The sequence below is a fragment of the Periplaneta americana genome, chromosome 4 (assembly GCF_040183065.1).
Source record: "Periplaneta americana isolate PAMFEO1 chromosome 4, P.americana_PAMFEO1_priV1, whole genome shotgun sequence".
NCBI classification, from domain to species: domain Eukaryota; kingdom Metazoa; phylum Arthropoda; class Insecta; order Blattodea; family Blattidae; genus Periplaneta; species Periplaneta americana.
The window spans coordinates 137517073-137536934 of NC_091120.1; positions in this window are offsets into that span (position 1 = coordinate 137517073).

The following is a 19862-nucleotide window of genomic DNA, read 5'->3' on the forward strand; positions in this document are numbered from 1 at the left end:
TGACATAATTAGGAACATTAAATCCAGACGTTTGGGATAGCCAGGGCATGTAGCACATATGAGGGAATCCAGAAATGCATATAGAGTGTTAGTTGGGAGACCGGAGGGAAAAGACCTTTGGGGAGGCTGAGACGTAGATGAGAAGATAATATTAAAATGGATTTGAGGGAGGTGGGATATAATGATAGAGGTTGGATTAATCTTGAACAGAATAGGAGCGATAGCGGGCTTATGTGAGAGCGGCAATGAACCTCCGGGTTCCTTAAAAACCATTTGTAAGTAAGTGAGTATTAATATTAATACATAATAGTTATTTTTTGTGTTGCGTTGTGGTTATAATTTAAGACTATAATCAGGTAACTGTAAATAAATATGGCATACGTGGGGGTGATAATGCAAGTGTGTAATCGGTAGAAATACCATTTCACATTATAATGAATTTCTTTCCTTTTTAGATTTTTATTACAATAATTCAAAAGGAGGAAAAATCATGGCAGCAACTCCACCAAGAAAGCGTAAAGCGTGTTGCGAGAGTGGGGATAACTTCCCCTATTGGCGTTCTGTTCTTTCAGATTTAACCGAAATAAGATAATGAAGAGGAATTATGCTCACAGAGACAGCAATTATAACTAGAATAGCAAAATTATTAGGAGTAAGTATTCTTAAGCATACATTTCATGATGATATTCAGTTTTCGGAGTTAGTTTTAATAATTTCATGTGGTCAAACAAAATACATTTTTAGGTTAGGTCTCGTGAAACAATTGTTTAGTCAAACCAATGAATTTCATATTGCCAGACAAAATACCTAACATGTTGATCCCTTTCTCGTATAGTTTGCCTACGAATATGTTACAAATAATTAAATTATTTAGAATAACCTTCCAACATAAAGTACGGTAAGTAGATAAGTCATTCAGTACGTAGGATCGTGTGATATCTGGTAACAGTTGGCAACACTGACAAGACGGCAATATTTGCTGTTTAGGAACTGTTCTTACGTGACCCTCACTATACTTCCTCTTCTCTTCCGTGGCAATCTCCTTCTCCTTACTCAGATTGTCTTTTTCGTTCATTTCTTTGTCTACCTTCTCCCTCACAGAAGTCATCGTATCTTCCTCAGCATTGGCATTAGCAATTACGGGCGGGACGAGATCATCCCTAAGTAGTGGCAGCTGCGTTATGGATGATTTACTTGCCAACTGCGATGTACGGCTAAGCTGGTTCTACTATCCGCCTTACCATATTATTCCTCCAAAGTCAACAAATTCGAATACTAGATCTTTGTGATGGTTTGTCATGTTTAAGAGATCCACTTTAGTCGTCCGGTTGCGACGCCGAAATTCAGAGTTTCCGTTCCCCTGTAGAGCTCTGAGTCGCTTAGAACCTGTCACCACAGCCACGTCCCAGATTGTCCGAGAAACCACGAGTAACACCTGCCTCGGCGGACGGCCAATACGACCTCGAACAAACATAAGTACGTACTTGTCCAGTTTTCTTCGAAACGAAGATGATAATGAAAAAGGAATATTGTGAAGAATGTTGGTGGGATGAAGAACAAATACGAGAGAATATATGTAGAGAAAAATCCTAATGACCTTCACTTTGTCCACCACATATGTAACTCCAACATTGCTAACATTTGAACTCGTGTCCGTGGAAGTCGTAAGTCTGCGCTCTGTCAACCGAGTGGCCTCTTCGTCTTTTTAAGATTTAATTTTTATAATTCTTTCTTCCTCTTATATCTCGTCCTTCTTCATCTTCTCTTTTTGCCCTTTATTATCCACTTCCTCTTTATACACTTTCTTCTCTATGTCCTATGTCTTCATCTTTCAACCTTGTCCCTCCTCCGCATTTCCTTTCTCTTTCTTCTCCCTTATTGCCATCCTTTATGTTTCGCATTAATAATTCATCCCTACTCCCTATCTTCTCGCATTTCGTTACTTTTTCCACGTATTTTTTTTTTATTTTTCACCTCTCCACTCATGAATACTAATTTATTTTTATTTTTTACATAATTTATTATATCACGTAGATATAACATACCGTAAGCATTGTAGTTTTAAGATGTGGATCAAGTCAAAAGTTGCACAAAAATTTACAATACATATCAAGCAGATTCATTTAAATTACAGGCTTTACGTGGCAGAAATATGGACATTACGACGAAGTGAAGAGAAGCGACTAGAAGCATTTGAAATATGGACATGGAGAAGAATGGAACGTGCGAAATGGACAGACAGAATAAAAAATGAAGTTGTGAAAGAAAGAATGGGTGAAGAAGGAATGTTGTTGAATCTGATCAGAAAGAGAAAAAGGAATAAGTTGGGTCACTGGCTGAGAAGAAACTGCCTACTGAAGGATGCAGTGGAAGGAATGGTGAATGGGGCAGAAGAAATCAGAAGATACAAAACATTAAGATACATGGATCATATGCGGATACAAAGAGAAAGGCAGAAAATAGGAAAGATTGCAAATGCTGGTTTTGCAGTGAAAGACCTGTCCTTGGGCAGAACAAAATGCATGTATGCATAAACAATTCATCAGTTGAGTGGAAAGTATGAGTGTGGAAAAATGTTGTTAATTCTATTCTGAACCTTTTCTCTTGGCCCTTCAAAACTTTGAAAGACAATTATACAGCTCACTAAAGGCCGTAATACATTAATAGTGACCGCCTTTGTATATCAGTTGAGGCAAAGAGAAGGTAAATGGAGATCTGATATATATCTTGTAATGTAATTATGAATGTTATGATTAGTACCAAATGTATCTTGGTTTTTCATATAAAACATCATCAAGTAAAGAATGTAAGGTCAATTTTATTGTCTCTAAATTTTGGAAAATTGTTTTACATTGTGTCATTTTATATACATCTGTCATTATAATTGCAGTTTTCTGTTGTAGAACAAAATAGGCTATGTTTAGCTTCAGATGATTTGCCCCAGAATAAATATTAACGACTCATAGAAGACGACAAGAAGTGATTAATATTAAAATTATAACGATGAAAGAAAGGAATCTTTTTCAGGCCTTACTATAAATTTGCGTTTAAACTCCGATAAGTAAAAATGAAATTATGCAAATCTGGCTTTCAGGTAGTAGCTCCCTGTGAAGCAGGTTTGAATAATTTCAAGGGAAAAATTGATCCGGGGCCGGATATCGATCCCGGGACCTTTCGCTTAGCGAACGAATCCTCTGTCGACTGAGCTACCCAAGAACTACATATGACACCGTCACAGTTTTTCCCTTTATGTCCACACAATTGTGGCTTTCTGTTAACAAACCTGATTCACAGGGAGCTACTATCTGAAAGTCAGATCTGCATAATGTTACTGGAGGTACGTCAACAGAAAGTCACAATTTAAGTTACACAAAATTTGTGTGCACTCAAAGTTGGGTTTCTGGCGCCTTGTCAGCCCATTTGAGTTGGGTGGATGTAAAGGGAAAAATTGTGTCGTGTATAGTTCCTGGGTAGTTCAGTCGGTAGAGCATTCGTGCGCTAAGCGAAAGGTCCCGGGATCGATACCCGACCCCGGAACAATTTTTCCCTAGAAATTACTCAAAAATGAAACTTCTGCTGATAAAGCTGCCTGTTACAAGCTTTCTCGGAATATTTCTGTTTCACTTATTATTCCAGTTGTATAGCATTTCATTGTATTCTGCCTCCTTTGTACAAAATACATTAGGCCTATTTGTGAATTCTGTTCAAGGTCTGGTTTTAGCAAACTCGTTGGTTAAACTACCTCTTCATCTAATTTCACATAATGTGGTTGGTAAAATATGAATCCTGGATTGTGTGCCGAATGGCATGTTATATTGTTGACTTGTAAAATTGCGCACTTACTCATGAATGAAGCAATGTTGAAGCAATAAGAAAATGGATCTATTGAAATAATCCAGTAAGACTTTTCATTTTTTTGACTGTAACCATTCCCATTGAAAAGGTTTTCTTGATGACTAAGGACAAATTTAATATATGGAAATTACTTTCCATTATTGTGAGTTCGTTATGCCAATTAATATTCACAAATAAGAGAGATTGTCTATGAAACGCTTCCGTTAGCTATATCAGAAGATGGAATCAATGAGTAATAATTACTAGATACTAAAATCTTGCCATTTCACGACAAGATTCAGCATTAAGAAATATACTACTATTAAATCCTGAAGCCTAATTTGATATCTAGTCTCAAGCTCTCTCAATCTTCTGAATGCACTTGAAGATTCTCTCTTGTATGTGTACATTTCTTTGCCATTGTTTTTCTTCTCTTGCATTTTACCGTTGCTTTCCTACAATACAGATAATACGAGGATGCACTGAAATTTTCACAAGAGATTTAAACGCGCGAATAGCACACGAACTTCTGATGAAGAGTAATGTATGCATATCATAGCGTACCACTGATGAGAAGCACTTCCGCTTCTTGTCTTCTGCGTTTTATGAACGAAACCATGTATTGCTGGCTAATTAGTGCAGGATTATGCAGTGTTTTCAACGCCTATTTCATGTAATATTTTTACTTCAGAATATACTTATAAGAAGACATGTTTTACACAACGATTGAAAGGTAGATCTGAAACAGTATGGAAACCATGTTGCGTTTTGGAACAAGGCGTAGAATACAGGTTTAAAACTTGGAAGTTATTCAGAGTAATGGAAGCACAAAGCTTTCAGGAAACAGAGGTGAAAGGAGAAAATATACTCCAAAACTGATTTTTCTGCCATATATCAATGGCATGGTTCAGACATCAAAACTTTAGCTGGAAAAAATAAGAAGGATTTATATGGTAGATAAAGTGCCCGTGGAAAAATATTTCTCTAAACAAGTCCATTCCTTTGTTTTTATCCGGCCACTGTTCTACCATTAGATCTACTCGTAAATTATTTTCAATAGCTTCCGTAGTTGAAATGGATATAAAAAAAAGAATTTATTTTCATTCTTAGTGTTCTCCCCAAGGACAAGTCTTTCACTGCAAACCCAGCATTCTACAGTCTTTCCTATTCTCTGCCTTCCTCTTAGCCTCCGCATGTGATCCATACTGTATATCTTAATGCCGTCTATCTCTGATATGTTCTTCTACCCCGAATTTTTCTCCCTTTCACCATTCCTTCCATTTCATCCTTCAGTAGGCAGTTTCTTCTCAGCTAGTGACCCAGCCAATTTCTTTTTCTCTTCCTGAGCATTATTCTTTCTTCTTCCATTCTTTCCAACACAGCTTCATTTCTTATTCTGTCTGTCCACTTCACACGTTCCATTCTTCTCCAGAACCACACTTGAAATGCTTCTATTCTCTTCTCTTCTGTCATCTAAACTTCCTGTCGAAAAAGCTGTTTTCGAAACCAAGAGACGCGGCATGTTTCATGTCGTCTTAACATCCACAAGGTTTTCGGGATGCACTCAAGGTATTCTGTAAATTAGTACCGAGATTTTACGGAGGCAAAGGTGGCCGAAACCTTGTGCAAATCATATCACGTTATTCTAGTACTGAGGTTCTGGCTGATATGTATATTTATTATCAGGCAGTACATCTCACTTAACTATATGTATCAGAGAAATAACAATATTATTGTCTGCAGTCTGATTAGTGAAATAAGTTACTAGTCAATGATGTATGCAATGTTGGAGAAAAGGAACTGGCCACTCCACCCCATTATTTCCTCTATTAGTTGCCTCATTAGTGATGCCGTAATATGGTCACTTATTAGTCTCCAACCTTTCTTCGGACAGTTGACTAAGAACAACAAGAAGGCCAAGAAGCATGAGAGATTCTCTGTTTGCCTCCTCTGCACTTCAATGACATGCACGCGCACTCTTTTATTTTACTTAAAATGTTTTCTTCAAATTGTGTCACATTAAACAAATAGTTCAAATTACACAAATTTTAATTTAATCACATATTTACTGACACTAAAATTAATTGTAAATTCAAATCCAAATTGTAAACAAAATGAAAATTTCTAATCGGTTATCAATAGTATATCAAATGCAACGATTATCTAGCATCGGTGAAATTGGCGTTAGCAAGATCGAAAATTTGTCAGGTGAACCCGACGAATCCCCATAAGGTTGCTAGACATTCGCGCCATGTACTTTGGGAAAACCTAGGAACAAAATCAGCCAGGTAATCAAATGGGATTTTAACCTAAGCTATAGTCCGGGTCAGCTTACTTAATACTCTAAAGGTGAAACCTAACCATTTTTCCCCCATTACTACATAAGCTAGTGGATTATGGTGATTTTCTAGTTTCCAGGATGAATTTTCTTTTGCCAACTTCGTTTCGAATTTCGACTGAGAAATAGTACAACTGGCAGTGATTTTATAACTGTTATGTTGGCAGCAGTGACACAAGTTGTCAGTAGTTTAAATTCTGAAAATTCTAATTGTTGTAGATTTCTGAGCCCATTACTGGAAGCTAGTGAAATTTTAACATACTAATAATTAATTAATATAAGTATTAATATTAATAAATAATAGTTATTGTATGTGTTGCTTCGTGTTGTGGTTACAATTTCAAGATTACAGTCAGGTAGGCTAAGTGTGTATAAATATAACATATTTCGTGTGATACACGTCCTTGGGTAATCGATAGAAATACCATTTCACATTTTAATTAATTTCTTTCGTATTTAGACTTTTATTACAATAATGGAGAAAATATTCCAAAGCATAGATTTTAAAGTGGCATTCGTTTTCGGAATACATGCTAATCATTTCAAGTGATCAAACAAAATACATTTTTAGTTTGGGTCTCGTGAATCGTAAACTATTTAATCAAAGCGATGAGTTTCATGCTGCCAAACAAAATACATTTTAATGTTAGATCTTACACTAATGTACTAACTACTAACATAATGTGCGAGAGGTCCAGAAGAAAAATATACTCTTTCACAAATTATTGAATCTTTCAGAAAACAACCCCACAACATAAAGATGAGATGTGGTAAATAAGCAAGACATCGTTATTGTTAATACAATAGTATTATTATTATTATTATTATTATTAAGTTATTATTATTATTATTATTATTATTATTATTATTATTATTATTGTTGTAATAGTACATGGCATTGTGTGATTTTATCCTCTTTTGGTAATATCTAGTATTAGTTGGCAACACTGAAGAGACGGCCAAATAATCTTTTAGGAATTACTCTTACGTGACCCTCAGTATACAGTCTATCCTCTGAAAGGAATCCTGCTCGCTAATGCCAAAGTCCATGTCGGAGGCTTTAAAATGGAAGTCACAGCCACAGGTTAACTGGTGCAAATATCCAGATGAAACATTGAACACTGTACTGGAAATAAAACAAGAGAAGGCAATATTTCTGCAAAATATGTGGTCATAATAAAACAATAACAATAGTGCATGTGAGAAAAATTCTTCCTATAAATGTAAACAAAGGTAGGACTTAACAACTTACAGATTGAACCTTGGTAAAGACATTAATTTCAGGGAGTTAATCTTTGAAATACACTCAGGGACAAAAAAAAAAAAAAACCGGACACTTCTATATTTGCTTGTATTTTGTTGCCAATTATTTCAAAATGAAACAAAACCCATTTAAACAAAATAATGTTTCATTTAGCACCTTATACGACAACATTTGAAAAAAAAATCTCTGATGAGAAAATTTACAAAAAATTACAAAGGGCGTATAACTATGGCATCGTTTGGTCCAACTGTTTTTTCATTTTATGGTGCCTTAAACATTAAAAACTCTTTTTAGTAACGGGTATTACCCCCCTCTGACTTGAATAACTGCATCCATACGTCTTGGCATGCTCTCAATTTGGTTAGCAATGTCTTCTTGAGGAATAAGTTCCCATTCTTCGCCAAGTGCTCGCCTCAACTCTTGTAACGATTCTGGTCTCGGTCGTCTATTCTTAACACGCCGTCCCAGCATGTCCCACACGTGTTCAATTGGGTTCATGTCTGGACTCCTTGCTGGCCATGGAAGAACATGAATTCCCACTTCTTGGAGATAATCTCCGACTGCATGGGCAATATGCGGCCGTGCATTATCATGTATTAAAACAAAATTATCGCCTACAAATTGGCCAAATGGCACAACATGATCAGCCAAACATTCATTTATATACCTATCAGCTGTTAGTCTTCCATTTTCAACAAAAACCAACTCTGTACGAGCATCCGTACACACTCCTGCCCAAACCATCACTCCACCACCTCCATACGGCACATTTTCGGAAATGCAACACTGTGAAAATCGTTCTCCCCTCCTTCTCCAAACTCTTTCACGTCTATGAGGTGAGCACAGATTGAAACGGGACTCATCGGTGAACAGAACACAGCTCCACTGTCCATTTCTCCAATCCCCGTGATCATTTGCAAAACGCAGTCGTTCAACTCGATGCATCCTGAGAAATCTGGGACCAGTTGCAGGTCTACTTGATATCAGTCCACTTGCTTTCAACCTCCTTCTAACTGTTTTGGCCGAAATTGGGCGTCCATGCATGTTAACAAATTGCTGGGCTACACTAGTAGCTGGCAGGTTGCTCTCCCTAAGAACTCTCAACACCATATATCTGTCTTCATTTGGATTTGTAGCTCTTGAACGACCCGAACCTGGTCTTCTGGTATATTCTAGGGTCTCTCTATACCGTTTTATGACATCATGGGTTGTGCTTCTAGCCATATTCATAACATTTGCAATGTAACGTACACTGCGTCCATTATCGTAAAGGGCTACAGCTCGAGCCACATCTTCAAGTCGCATCTTGTTTTAAGACAAATGTTACAACCCCACTTAAACTCAGAAAATGTAAAAATAAAGAAATAACGAATGATAACGATAATGAAGCGCAAAATGGTTGAGACAAAATTATTATAACTCAGACTCCGAAAGCAAAATTTGAATATTTGGTTGTAATGGCTTGTCTATAAAACAAAAAACAATCAACAATGTAAACACGTCTCCATAAGAACAGATGGCTACCATAATATTGTATGAGAAGATAATGTTTTGCAAAATACCAGCAAATATTAAAGTGTCCGGTTTTTTTTTGTCCCTGAGTGTATTTCAAATAGATAAAGTTAAATATAATTTTGCTCTTTCTTGCTTACGATTCGAGAGAAAAAAGTGTTTCAAATGAATTTTCAGTACCGAATCTTAGAAAAACTATTGACTAAATTCCGAATATCCTCAGTCAATTTAAGACAGCAGTGAAATCTGATGGAAAAAGGTTCAACAAATTTTAGCTTTGTCCCTTAAATTTATAGAAATGTGATCCGGACAAATGTAGATATCATTCCTCAGAGGAATTTTAAATTGTACGGAACCATGAAAACGCTGTAAATAGTTAATACATGGAGTCAACAATACGCACCTACTACAGACCGATTATTTAGTCCTGACAGCTCAGCGACGCGAAAGAGGGGAAGTAATAGGAGTGTGGAGAGTTCCGGAGTAGAGATAAGGACGAGCGGTCGGTAAAGGAATGCAGTACAGCTTAATTGTACTGGAAACATAACGCTCTACCGCAAGCATGACATCCGATCGCTCCGAAGGCAAGCGAGTGAATAACCCAAACACCCCTTGGCGTAACTAAATGGATCGCCGGCGACTGTCAGGACTAAATAATCGTATTGTACATCTCGCGAGTACGTTAGAGTAATAGAGAAAACAAGAAATGTACACAATAATAATGTAAGCAAACAATTGCGTTTAAAGGAAGTTCTGGAAATTTACTTTTTGTCATGTAAGATTGCCGGTAAACTAATTCAAAAACTGGAAGGTAACTATTTATAATTGGTTGATACAAAATATTGCTCTATATGTTTAAAACAGAAAAATTAAACAGTACACTGACTATATTTTCTTTCTTACAATATTAAAAACAATCTGCATGGCAATGATCTCCCACACCCCTATTCAAAACGATTCCAATTTATTTTTTTAATTTTTTGACCGGCCAGAGACCGTTTTTCAAAGTTATAAATTTTTGTTTTCTGTTTGTTTTACCTTTGGTTCCTTTGTTTTTTACTTATACTAATACAATCACAACACCCATGCCCGAGGTGGGACTCGAACCCACAACCCTTCGGACCAAGCGATAGGGACATGCCGTGCCCCTACCGCTTGAGCCATCCGGGCAGGCTAAATGAAGGGGTTATTTACTGGAACACAACATACTACTGTGCATTCGGCCAGTGATGACAAGGCTGTACAGTAGCATATTTCACGTGTTCAAAATTGCACGTTTTTCAGGAAAACTATCTAAAAGACAGCAAAATGGTACCTGACTTTTTTGTTGCTCTTTGCTAAAGAAATCATCCATTGCTATTAATGACATGACTAGGGACCGGATTGTTATGTAATATCAAGGTGTGAAATATGTACATATTTATGTAAGAAAAATAATTTTCTTTTCCTCATGATGATTTCTACTGTTTCTGGTGCTCTTCCGCCGTTTCAGAGCATCATCATTTCTGTTTTGTCCACATTTATATCAAATTTGTTTTATTGCACCATTTTACCATGATGTTTATTGTTTCTTGTAACTTTGTAAGGTCTTTAGACCCTACTACTATGTCGCCCGCTACTGCGTATGAGATTATTCTCTTCCTGATTTTTACAATACAAAGTAGTTGTATGAGAAAGGTTGCCTTTTGTTCACTCATATTTACAGTGGGCGGTAAGGGGTGAGTGCCTCTTTTACTTCCTGGAACTAAGATGTTATGTTTTGTCCCAAAATATGTCCTTTCTCGGGTAGGTAAAAAGGCTTTTTAAATCTGTGTATTTCAAATTATAAACTTCCCCAGCAGAAGTTTTCTTTTTCCTTTTAAAGAAGTAAAAATGAATAAAACCCATAAATATGTAGATTTATGTAATACCAAGCCGTAATATGGGGTAAATATGTAGTATCAAATTTTAATGTATTAATGGTAATTACAAGATTCGCAAAGACTTGTTATTTATACACGGTTAGATCGAAAGGAATGTAATATGTAATTACATAAAAATCCGGTCTCTAGACATGACTAACGGTTCACTCTGTGTTGTGTTGTCTGTATGGTGGATGTTCTGTGCTACATAAAGCGTTCAAGAGTAGAATCCCATATTCACATTCTAAAGACCGAGATTATGAAGAAACATTTGCACAAGAAAGAAGAAACACAATTGCTCAAATATAAACTTGAGACTGATTAACGAAACTATTTTACGGGTGTTGCAGTCCCATCCTCAATATCCTGATTTCAATATTAGTGAGTCGATATAAGATTTGTGTACAAAAATTGCTGTGGTGAGGAAGTACTCTATTCAATTATTATATCATGCCGATTCTTCATCATCTACTTTAACGTCTCATGGAGAAGTAGGAATGCAAATCACTAAATTAACATATGACCCAATAAGAGTTTCATGTCTGATCAACTACTGTAAGTGAAAACAGATCAAAACTTCTTAAAAGCAACTAACTGCGCATAAGTTTAACGAAACCGGATCTTAAACAGAATTAACAAATGATATGTTCTGTACAAAGAACACCGGAAAACAATGAAAGGTTATACAAGTGTATATAAATGCAAATTGTTTTGTCTTCAAACCAAAAGTGGCAAGCATTGAGACTGAAGATAGCAAGTTTATGTATTCACGTATACTATACACACCTTTATTCTCATCTCGTCTTCCTTACTTCACAGACGTACAGAGTTTTCGCCCACATTAGCCATTGTGTCAAGTGAAGACTAGAGATTTCAATGCGTGTGTAAGACATGAATTATAGAGGTACAATGTTGAATGTCAGTTGAACATTGGGTCAGGCAATTAACATTCAAACAATACCTTCACAGGACAAGGGCCCGACACGTAACAACACCTACTCCATCAGCTATCAGCTAGCACTTCGTTTTAATTGGAATTCAAGCCAAAAGAATGAAATGAAACATTCTAAAGATCAAAAGCTTTGTATTGCATACCGGTTCCATAAAATTTGCTTAGTACCAACCCTCTTTCCTTCTGATGATAATACTATTGCAGGACAAGAGCTTGATACAACACCCACTCCATCAGTCATTACCTAACACTTTTGTATTAATTGGAATTCAAGCCAAAAGAATGAAATGAAACATTCTGAAGTCAAAAAGTTTTATTTATTTATTTGAATGTACAATTTCTTGAACTCTATTTTACCTGAGAGTACATTAGGGTTATAGTTATAAACCGATAGTTTATATTATTACAAGGAGAATTCATTTGACGTAGATAACCCAGTCTTTCTACTTGAAATTAACACATATATATTACATTAATTTGAATTAATTACAAATTCTTAAGTATATTACATATAAAATTACAAAACTGTTTATAACAGCATGCTTTTCTGAACACATTGAGTAATGGTTTGTCATATATTACATTACAAAAATGTAAATGTCCAACCAAAATATTGGACAATGAAACAAAAGGTGATCCACAGTTTGCTGTTCGTCACAGATGCATAAGTAGTCATTTTCCTTTTGTAATTTAATTCGTTCTAAATAAGACCCAGATTTCCCATGACCCCATAAAAATTACTTTAGTATAAGATTCGGTATAATTTTGTTGCTATTTAAGCGGGTATAGACCGCAGGAGAAAAGAATTCTCTCGTAACTGCACCCTTAGTACTGCATAGTCACTGATTGTTCCACCTATTCATTAGTGCTCATTTATTTTCCTTCTCACATATGAATAAGGGAATAGACTATAGCTCAAATTGAAGTTCGAAACTGCAGCGCTTTTTGCCAGTTCATCAACTCTTTCATTTCCTGCTGTTCCACTGTGTCCTCGCAACCATGAGAAGCAAATGTGTTTGTCGCAAGGTATTAAATTTCTACTGATTTCCACAGCCAGAGGATTTAAGTTAAACTTATTATCTATAGATTTGAGGCTTGTTTGTGAGTCACTGTAGATACAGCAATTATAATTATGAATTTTAGTCCATGTCAGTGCTTCCTTAATAGCTAAAGTTTATATTACATATAACAACAATTACTTGGTATCAACCCTCTTTTCTTTGTGATGACCTGAGTCCGGCGGCGGTTCCAAAAACAGGCAAGTTATATGCTACCAGACTTAAGCTACTGTGTGTATATATGTCAGAAGAATGGTTGAAGTGGAGAGGCCTTGCAGGAACTAAGGTAGGAGTCCCTGATATGGCCATGCTAAGGTTTGAGAATTTTTCTAGACGCCATTTTGAAAAAAATGTAAACCACTTTTTTCTTACTCGTTCTCAGGCTAATGGACTTTCTTAAAACAATTTCCTTTCCCCATAAAAATAGCTTTAATTGTCCAAAAAGTCCCAAATTCCAAAATTCTACCTAGTGGCCTTATCAGGAACATGTGCACATGATATGGCCACCCTTGTTCCATGTTCTACAAATCGTGATTGTTTTCAGTTTGATAGCGGAGTTGTGCTAAAATTAAATAATTTTGGTATAAAATGAAGAAACATGACACTCAATAATCTTTTTTTTATTTCTAAAGTGTAGTCAAAACAGATTTTTCCATAAAAAATAAGTTATTTTTATTAAAATACAACATTTTTGCGTAATCCCAGCTATAAGGCATGTAAATTTGTTAGGTGAAAAAAATAAAAGTGAAAAGAACTTGATATGGCCATGGTGCATATGATATGGCCATATCAAGAGCAGGTAAGCTTTGACGAAAATCGTTTGATTATGAACAACTCGTAAAAGATACGCCATTAACACCAATCAACAGAACATTAAAAATTGAATGGAGTACTATTGTTTTCATGAAACAAGTCTTTGAAAAACATGCATAAAACGAAGGAGACTTACCAGAGAAAAATAAGAAGAGGTCACATGAAAACCGCAAAACAGGCAACTGACGCCATATTGCTCAACCTGACTGGATGGGAAACGGTCAAGTAGCATACCATGATGCCCTTTCACTGGATCCTGCTGCTATATAGCGGATTTTTTGGTTAACTAACTCACAATAGGGGGGTGGCCATATCAGGAACATGGCTATAACAAGAGCGCCCACCTTATTTGCTAAAGAATCAATAACAGGTAGGTCATATTTATACGTTAAGATTAAATATAACATTCAATTACATTACTATTTTTATATTACAACATACAGCAACATAACGTGGATATGGAAACGAAAGGAACAAACACGACATTAACGTACATCATAAAATGAAAAAAGAGTGGCACAAACTCATTAGCTATTCACATATCTTTACACTGAATAAAAATGTACTGTTTTAAAATATCAAATGAAGAACGACCACTGTTAACACTTATACTTTATCTCTTGAAAAACTTTCAATTTCACACGAAGTGACTAGTGGTTATCCGAAAAGAGGGTTGTCACAACTATCTGTAGAATATTGTCAGGAAGCAGGTTTCGTTCGGGTAAGTGACGTCGGCCTTTTCTGGATAGAGCGTGGAAAGGTTTTGAATTGCATAGTATGGAAGAGAAGCCAAGGTCAGAGCATTAGTATATAGCTGACTTTCATTCACTCTACTTCAGTTTAGTTCTTGCAATGATTGTTAATAAAAATAATTATTAGGAAATAATAGTACAAAAGTCGTTGTCACCATCATCGTCGTCGTCGTCGTCGTCATCATCATCATCATCATCATCATCATCATCATCATCATCATCATCATCATCATCATCATCATCATCATCATCATCATCATCATCATCATCATCATCATCATCATCATCATCATCATCAACTATTCGGTTTAATCCACACGTTTCAAAATTGGTCATTCCAACGTTTCCTTGGTCTTCCAATTCTTCTTTTACATTTTGCTCTGTAATTATACAGTCATCTAGGTAGTCTGTGTGGTACAAAAAGTGTCATGCTATATTTCCAGCAGTCGACAGTTCTGGCATTAAAAATAAAATAAGCTAATCAATGACATACGTAATGTATCGTAATGTAATAAGTCGCGAGATTTTATTGCAGAAATCTGAAGTTCTGAATCACAGCTAAGCGGACTGCTACTTTCCAGTGTCACTTTTCGAATGAACTTGGCGAAGCCTCTTTTGTGGCATATATCCGTTAATTTGTTAGATCTGCCGGAATCCAACGAAATGTTTATAATGTTGTACCTAGTTTCATTACTTACTTATTTACTTACTTACTTACTACTGGCTTTTAAGGAACCCGCAGGTTCATTGCCGCCCTCACATAAGCCCGCCATTGGTTCCTATCCTGAGCAAGATTAATCCAGTTTCTATCATCATATCCCACCTCCCTCAAATCCATTTTAATATTATCCTCCCATGTACGTCTTGGCCTCCCTAAAGGTCTGTTTCCTCCGGCCTCCCAATTAACACTCTATATGCATTTATGGATTCGCCCATACGTGCTACATGCCGTGCCCATCTCAAACGTCTGGATTTAATGTTCCTAATTATATCAGGTGAAGAATACAATGCGTACAGTTCTGTGTTGTGTAACTTTCTCCATTCCCCTGTAACTTCATCCCTCTTAGCCCTAAATATTTTCCTAAGCACCTTATTCTCAAACATCCTTCACCTATGTTCCTCTCTCAAAGTGAGAGTCCAAGTTTCAGAACTATGAAGAACAACCGGTAATGTAACTGTTTTATGCGAGTAAATTCTGACTTTCAGATTTATTTACAGCAGACTGGATGATAAAAGCTTCTCAACCGAATAATAACAGGCATTTCCCATATTTATTCTGTAGTAGTTTATTCTAGTTTCATTACATACATTTTCTAGAATATTGTTAACTAGTTTCTAACACTCGTAATAGATAACCAGCCAGTTAGTTATCCCTTTAATAATGCTACGAGTTTCAAAATATTTTCAACTGGCTGTTTCGTACCCTGCTTCAGTTCGTATTAACTGTACCGCGGAATCTCTGTGATGGCAATCGTTGCCGAACCCTACTAATGATAAATTACACTGAACAACAAGAATTTTACTCCGACTTAAAGCAATGTGCCCCTTATAGTTTGGTGTGCGCTGAATCCGAAAATGCATCTATTTTCTTCGTATCACGTAAGGTTTTTAGGATATACTATGATTTCACTTTTCGATAAGCGCTTCCCCAGGAAACATCTTGCGTTGGTTGGGAGTTGTAAACCAAAACAAAAGCGAACGCATTTGATGAGTTTATGACTTATTTCCGGTTTCTTATGGTTGTTGACATATTCTTTTGTACTTCTAATAAAAAAACAGATATTGGTCCCTTCTACTGAGTAAATTTCATAACAGTTCAAAGTGAGGCCTACCCAATGAACAAACAAGGGTATGGTTTTCAGTATTTAAAAGAAAGGTTTACCATTTTGAGTGAAGGGAAATTACAAGAGGGCATTTTCATCGGTCCACAAATTCACAAAGTTATGGCTGACTCTTTGTTTGAGGAAAAACTTTCCGTTACAGAAATATGGTATGGCGCGCTTTTAAAGATGTTTGCTCAAATTTCCTTGGAAATTCTAAGGTAGACAACTACATAGAACTTCCTGTGGAAACCATTTCATGTGCGTATGAGAAAATGGGGGTGTAATATTATGTCTCTCAAAATGCACTTTCTACATTCTCATTTGGATTTATTTCCTTCTAAACTTGGAGCGATAAGCGATGAGCATGGGGAAAGATTTTATTAATAAATATCTGAAATGGAAAGGCGATATAAAGGAAGATCCAGCATGCTTGCAGACTATTGTTGGTTCCTCGTAAACGACAGTTCCGAGTATAGTTATAGTCCCGTCGTTCTTATTTCCGGCAGCCAATCACGTTGCAGGCCAGCTGCATTTAAACGTGTGCGCCTTGTGATTCGCTGATGTTGACGTTATGCATTTCCTAAGGCTCGATAAATACTTGATGTAATCGCCCGCCATTTCGGCTCTTTCGTTGGCGATCGCAGAAAGCACACGAGGACGTTATTTGCCACTCAATTATTTGCCGAATTACAGTGCGTTTAACGGCGTGACAAATAGATTCCTCGTCTGATAGCTCGGCAATGAAAGAACAAAAATGGCGAACGATACTACCTACCTAGACTTTATAGAGCCTTCACTTCCTACAACGTAAGCAAAGAAGAGGAGTCACGCTGGGAATAACATCGTCGCGACTATACAAACAGAAGCCATCCAGGAAGTTCTTTTAAATGTAAGTTCAAATTCCGAGATTTTTCTCATTATACGCATGAAATATTTTTAGTATTGATGTGTTTTATAGTTTTTAACATCATTTTTGTATTCACTACACATTTTTCAAATAGTATGAGGAATTTTTAATACCTAGTGTGTTGTAATTATACCAGTACCAGTGAAAAATAAAAAAGAAATAATTTTTTCATAAAAAATTCAATTCATTTTCCCGGAAAATGGTACGTGTTGGGGCAATTAGATTTAATATTCAGATTTAGGGCACACATATTAGTAATATTCACTTTTTTATTTCGGAGCAAGACAAAAAGTCAAAATTTGTTGTCCAGTGTTATCAGCTGATTGCAAGTACGTAGGACGACATTCCTACTGCTACTAATGCCGATTGTTTGTAAAGATAGAAACCGTAATTTCCCGCTATCTTGCTGGTCTTCATGGTCTGTAACACGGATAGCTTTACCTTTAAGTTTTTATTAATGTTGTATACCGAAGCAATTCTTTCTAATGATCTATTGAACACATGGAATATGTGAGGAGAAGATTTTTGAAAAAAAAATGTCACTGTATGAAGTGTTGAGATGGAGGATCTCCAAGGATATTAGTGCTACAGAAACAAGACCCAACTAATTACTGTAAAGTTCTAGTAGATCCAGACCTACAGATGCAGCTACGATATCCTTTTTGCAATTTCAGGAATACGTTCCCACAATCACCTTTTCTTTTATTTGTAAAAGCTCAGGAATTCTGGTATAAAGTACAAATATTCACAACATTTTTAAGGAGCAATTAGGTAGGGGCGGTAGGCCCACTGTGGTGGCAGGTATTTCGTCGTGACCTTACGGAGGTCACCTTGTGACCCACTAATTGGCCGGCCCGTGAGAGTGGGGTCGTACAGGTATCCGGTCTAACTCTCCTTCCCCCACCACAGCTCCAGTCTCTCATCTTCTTTACTTTTATTTTAAAAAATCCAGCTCTTTCTTTTTATTTTCTTGTGGAAAGTGTAAAAATGTGCAGCACGCATGCGCCGTGACTCGGTCGTGACTTGCTAGATGACCCCGGCCAGGTTAGCAGCAGAGCAGAGACAAGAGAAGGGAGAAGATGCGCTGACTACCACCGACGTGGTCGCGTTCCAATGTCGAATGTGAATATTGCTCGTACAGACTAAGTCCTGCTTCGTATTCATTTCATATGGGAAACACTGTAAGAGGTGTAACTTAGAAAGGAATGTTTTCCTTGTGAACGCAAGAACTCAATCTTTGTCTTCTTCTCTTTATTCTCTCTCTTCCTTTTTGAAATACCTTTTGCTTCACTATTTCTATCATTTAATATTCCTTCTATTCTATTCTACACTTCTTTCTTTCTTCTTCCTTTTGTTCTATTCTTCTCTTCTGCTGACAATGGTGTAAAGACAGTTAAATAGACTTTAAGCAAACTGTTATGTGAACCCAAGAATTAGACATTTTATATCTCCACTTTAGTAAGAAATGTCTATTCACTGTATATATTCCGGATCGGCTTACTTAATACCCTAAGAATTAAGAATTAGACACGAAATCCCGTGTAGGGCAAGGGCCTACTGACAATGCAGGGTGGCTTGTCAAGCAGTTCCCGGTTAGGCACTCCGGGAATGATGGCCACTTTTGTAATGTAAAGGCTGGTTCACAATAAACCGGGAACGGAACCGATGAGAACGAGAACGAGAACGAAAATATTGTTAAGATAAATATATTTAAATGTGAGCATTCACAATTAACTATTGTGAATGCTCACATTTAAATACATTTATCTTAACAATATTTTCGTTCTAGTTCTCGTTGTCGTTTCCGTTCCCGGCTTATTGTGAACCAGCCTTAATTGTTTGGGATGCTGTCTGGGTAACACTGAAGGGTCCACTGTTCACTAGTCACTGTTTGGGCTACAAGTCACTTTGTGATTAGTTTCCATTGTTGTCGGTCTTTCGCTGTTCTTGACCATAGATGGCCGAACCTTGATCTAAGTTCGTCTGCCCGCCTTGTCTTCTGTCTTCCAGCGTTGCGTTTGCCAATCCTTGGGTCCCATGTCGTAAGCATGTGTGTCCACCGGTTCGCGTTGAGTCGCATCACGTGTCGTGCCCATTTCTTCTTCAGCTTGTCGGCCGTTCCTGCTGCGTCTTTGAGATGTGTTTGTCTCCTTATGTCTCCGTCACGTAGTCTGTGTCTGAGTATGATGTTCAGCATTTTCTTCTCCATTTTTCTTTGGCACTTTCTCAGCAAGTCTCTCACTCTTTCCTTTAGAGAACATGTCTGTGCTACGTATCTAAGGGTGACACCTATTTTTTCCCAATACTACAATACTAGTGGGTTATGGTGATTTTCTAGTTCGTAGGCTGAATTTTCTTTCGCCAATTTCGTTTCGAATTTTGCTACTGACAAATACTACAACTGATAGTGATTTTCTAACTGTTATGTTGGCAGTAGTGACAGCAGTTGTCGGTAGTGCAAATTCTGAAAATTCAAATTGTTCTACATTTCTGAGCCGATTACTGGAAGCTAGTGAAATTTGAACATACTAATAATTAATTAATATCAGTATTAATATTAATACATAATAGTTACTTTATGTTTTGAATTGCGTTGTGATTAAATTTCGAGATTATATTCAGGTAAGTGTAAATACATATAACACACTTAGTGTGAAACAAGCCCTTTGGTGATCGATAGAAACATAATTTCACATTTTAATTAATTT